This window comes from Bison bison, unplaced genomic scaffold (assembly GCF_000754665.1).
Source record: "Bison bison bison isolate TAMUID 2011002044 unplaced genomic scaffold, Bison_UMD1.0 scf7180017864166, whole genome shotgun sequence".
Taxonomy (NCBI): Eukaryota; Metazoa; Chordata; class Mammalia; order Artiodactyla; family Bovidae; genus Bison; species Bison bison.
This window is the reverse complement of record NW_011494738.1, coordinates 2,498,018-2,502,979: the sequence shown is the minus strand read 5'-3', so window position 1 is coordinate 2,502,979 and position 4,962 is coordinate 2,498,018. Positions and strand designations below refer to the sequence as shown.

The following is a 4,962-nucleotide window of genomic DNA, read 5'->3' as shown; positions in this document are numbered from 1 at the left end:
ATCATGGCCATCGCCGCCGCCTCCGCGCATCCCGGGAGCCGCGGCGAGCCGGGGCGCGGAGGCGCAGTCACGGAGACGCCGAGGGCGCCGCCCCCACCGCTGGACACTCGGGCTCTGTGCCCCGCCTGCCCCCGCGCCCTGGCCGCCTCGCTGGCCTCTTGGTGCACCGGGGCCAGCAGCTCCCGCCGCCGCGACCTCCGTGCCCCGCGCCGCGCGGTCTCAGGAGCGCCGTTTTGCCGCTCGGGAAGTGGGGGCTCCCTGAGGCTGGCAAGAGCTGACATACGGAGGAAGAGGGGGGCGGGCTGGGTGGAGAGGAGGGCAAAGGTGGGGGCGCCGATAGCACACAGCGTGACCCATGGGGGCCTTGGCCTTAGAGAGTGAAGACCGTGGACAAGGCGGGGTAGCGGCTTCACGTCGGTCTTAGCGGGGTCCAGGGCCTTCCCTTGGCTTCTGGCCGGCCCGCCGCCGCCCACCTCTCCCCATTCCTGGTGCTTCCAAGTGCGCCTGCCTAGCTCCTCTCTACGCTGCAGCTAATACTTTGCTCCTAGATTAAACTGGCGTCCCCTTCCAGGGTGGTACCTGGAGACCCAGAATTTGTAAATCACGTCATTGTAACAGACTTCAAGTCAAACCAACTTTAACATTATTATTTTTTTTTTTCCTTCTCTCAGCTCACTGGGAGGGAAGTATCTATTAGGAAACAAAAGCAAATTGCAAAAGTACCATGCAAATGGGTAGGAAATGGGCAAAAGCCAAGAAATCATGGACATCACTTAATGCCATGTTGAATGTAAAACATCTTGAAAAGCCATGTATGCAAAACTAGATAAGCTAGTTTTAGTAAGAAAGAACAGGAACCAAAAAAGTAACCAACCTCCCATCCTACAGTCCAGTGTGTCCAAAATAATGAACTCATTATGTGGGTTGTAGTCTCAAGAGCAAACAAGTAGCATTCCCAAGTATGTTTGCTACTGGGAGACAAAAGAAGAGGGTTAAGCCCTTTTTTGCTTGTGTGCCAGCCTGCTAACTAGGATCTTGAAAATTCCATCAAGCGAAGTACTTAGGGTATTGCCATTGAAACTCTTTATTTTGGCTAAAGGTTATCTTTTAAAACAGAACTGTTTGGTACCAGCAAGTACCAAAGAATTTGATTTATGTGTATAATGTATTTTCCCTAAGTCACCGCCCCCCAATTCTGCTTTCATCAAAAGAAAAATCAAGAGGGCTGGATAATTTATGAGGTAGATATTCTGTCCAGGAGTTGATTGTGCTATCAGAATTTACAAATAACTTCAAGGAAAATTTCCAATTCCCACAAAAGTCTACTCCCCTACCACTTGCAGCAATTCTAATCTATGTTGTAATAGTGACCTCAGAGGCTAGAAATAATCGACCAAAAAACATCGTTTAGTATTTAGAGTGGAATTGCCATTCAAAGTGGAAACTAACCTAATGTTAACTCCTCTCCAAATAAATTAGCTATTGCATAATTCCAAGCTCGTTTCCAGGCATGTGGCCATATGACAGAAGGATAATACAATAGGTCTTGGCGAGAATGCCACGAGTTACACTTAGGGGAAAAATTATCTCATACTGGACACACACACAGTCATAAGTTGTAAAAGATCAGACGGTCTAGAAGAGAGAATCTGGAATCACCAGTTCCAAAACTAGTATCAACAAGACTAAAGCTACTATAATTATGTCTACAGAATGTAGCAGCAGTGTGTCAAATGGGAAAGAACACTGGCTTCACAGTCAGAAAGTGGAAAATCTACAAATAAACAAGCAGGGCTGACTAAAAATATGTTAAGATAGGGACAGACTATCAGTTTGCAGGGAAACTACCATTCTGGTACACATTGACAATGGAAACTGACACGTGCGCTTTGAGGAAAGAACATCAGAGCCCTAAAAATGTTTAAATTCATGACCCACAAATCTCACTCCTTGGAATTTATCCTAGGGAAATACTTGAATATAAGAAAGTTTTAAGCATGAAGGTATGAAAATGTTCACTGTGGTGTGATCTGCAGCAGAGAAAGCTGAAAACCTTGATGTTCAACTATGATGGAATACTCCAGTTACGTTAACAGGACAGGTGGCCTTTGGCCACAAAAACAATTACAAAGACTACAGAAAGTTAATTTTTCCAGTAAGACAAAATACCTCACTGGTCTTTTCTGGCCACATTACTGATCATTCACAGTAAGAGAAGTAGGTAAATTTTCCTCCCAAATTTTGAAACACAACTTGCAAAGTCTTTCTTTTTTAAAGTATGCATTTGGAAACTAAAGACGATTTATTGGCTCTTACAACATTAAGAATGCAGGCTTTCTCTTTCCCTTACTTCTACCTACCACTCGCCCCCACCCCAAACTGGCCTTAACTAAGTTTTCCAGGCCCAATCAGCAGTTTGGTCTGCCTTCACACACCTTTCCCCAAAGTCTTAACACTCAGTTCAGTTCAGTTGCTCAGTCGTGTCCAACTCTTTGCGACCCCATGAATTGCAGCAGTCCAGGCCTCCCTGTCCAACGCTGGCCTTCCCTTAAAATGGTTCCTGCTGTCATTCTCCATCTTTTTGAATGCAGCATATTTAGACAACAGTTGCCATTCATCCCTTTTCTCCCGCTCCTCCTTTTCATTCCTGAGGTCACTGACAGAACGTTTAGGAGGTAAATAATTCCCAATATAAGCAGTTAAGGTATCAAAGTAATAAGCAACTGCTAAACCTGGTATTAGAATCACTGGGGGCATTTTAAAAACTCATTAAGGTACCTTGATTTTAGGTCTCGAACAGGCCTTCGGGGTTTTCACCAGTGGTTCTCAATCGTGGCCACATAACTGAAGCATTGATGGAACTTTTAAAAAACACTGATACCTGAGTCCCAACCAGAAAAACTCTGATTGAGGGCCACAGTGGGTACCTAGTAGGTTGTATTTTTAAAATTTCCCCACTTCAGGAATCTCACCTAAATACAGCTTAGCTAGGACGAAACTGAAGTGGTCAATATAACAATAAAGCCTCACTGCTCAAAGTATGATTTCAGGACCAGGTATCAGTATCATAAGCTGGGAGTATGAACTGAAATTCACATTCTAGGCCCATCAATCTGAGAATCAATCACCCAGATAAGTGTTGTCGAACTTTCCATGCTGACAACACTCATGTGCCTACTGAACAGGGTAACCACTAGCCCCAAGTGGCTAATGAACGTGTGAAATGTGGCTATTGAGACTGAGTAAGTTTTACTTTAAATGTAAACAGTCACATGTGGCTACGAGCTACCGTAGCTGGGCAGGTCTGATCTAGATGATTCACTCTGGTCAGAGGGCATGAATTTATAGATCCAGATCTATGAATGCAAAAGGAATCCACAGTCACCGGCTCCAGAACTGTCTTCTCCTTGTAATGAAGACCAAAAACCAGGTGTTAAAAACAGTCCATTTATTGGGTTTTAAACTAGTTACACAATTGAAATAATCAGGTTGGCACTACTCTATACAGGGATTACGCCTGTGTATGCTGACACTTAAATACTGTACCAGGACCTCTGCTGTGCTTAGGCCTGTAACAAGTCATTCAGCAAGTAGATACTAAAAAATATACCGTAGTGTTCCTTTAAGGAAGACTGTGCAGGGTGTGCTGCAAGATGACATTCACCACCTTGTGAAGTACTTCAACCTAGAAGATACCTTGCATTCTATAAACTGGTCACAGGCAAACACGTGGTGTTCGCATTTAGAGATACACACAAAAAAGTTACATAAAAATTCAGACATTCTAAGGATAAATGAACTCAAACAAACCCACACCTCAGCTTTTGGAGCATGAAAAGATAAAGAAAATAATTTAAAAACACACAAAAAATGCCATTCAATTGGTACAAAAGCCAAAAGTCACTATAATAAAGAGCTACATGTGAATCTTTACAAGTTAATTACACAATGGTGTTTTGTAAGAGGTTGCATCTGTACAAAGTCTTGCCAATGCTGTCTCTACAGTTTATACAGTCTTTTACATCTATGTAACATTTATTAAACAAGTCAATTAAATATTAAGACTTATTAGTCTCTCAACGATTCTGCAGGCCAAAAAAAAAGGGTAGGGGGAGGGAGAAAAAGATTACAGAATTTCCGCAAACACAGCAGTCTTCCATTAGTAAAGTATAACAGTTTTCAAAGAGGGTCAAACAATATTTGTAAAGAATACAGGTAAAAATCATTCAGTCAGGGTTTTTATTGTTGTTGCTGTTTATTTTCAAAATCACACACTTGTATACATACATAACAATCAATCAAAAATTTATTCACCAAACCCCTGGTTTTTCAGCAACTGCTCTTCTATTCAGCACCAAAAACTCCAGTCTGTGGGAGACACGTGGACACAGGCTTCACTTCTGTGTCTGGGTCGAGCAATCCATCAGGTCCTTGGCTGAGTTCGAGACTTGCCCTCTTTTCTTTCCCTCTTCATGGCTCTCCAGGCCCAAGGCTCTCAATGCTTCAGATTTATGGCTCACAGCCCTACCACCATCTAAACTCAACAGCCATTTGGAAAGAATTCAAAATAATTTGAGATGAATGAAATGACAGGACCTGTGTTACAGATGGGCATTCTCCATTCCAAGTAAATGGTTTCATAATGAGTTCCTAGACTCTGTCTGGTCTTGTATGTCATGATCATACTGGGTAATTATTTCTAGTCTGAAACATTGTGGCTTTGTCAGATGCCTCAAAGAAAAAGTGATCAATATACTGGAAATACTTCCAGACAAGTTAGGAAATCAAATGGCAGCTCAGAACCTGTGGAATTCGGACTAATTAGACCAGACAAAGAAACCACCAAAACGATGAGAACTCAACAGTGGCAGAGTTTTTAAACCTGCAGAAAACCACCACAGATGGTACCTGAGGATCTGGAATTTTTGATGAAAAGAGCTCGAAGTGAGGACTACTCATCTG

At 42.9% G+C, this 4,962-nt stretch overlaps 1 protein-coding gene across 1 annotated transcript in view; it reads right to left on the bottom strand.

The window, feature by feature from the left end:
* Positions 1-3,428: 3,428 nt before the first annotated feature.
* PSME4 (proteasome (prosome, macropain) activator subunit 4) overlaps positions 3,429-4,962 on the bottom strand; it is a 100,173-nt gene continuing 98,639 nt past the window's right edge. The window contains exon 48 of the mRNA XM_010841697.1: positions 3,429-4,959. The gene's annotated coding sequence lies outside the window, so the exon portion shown is untranslated. The remainder of the gene's footprint in view (positions 4,960-4,962) is intronic.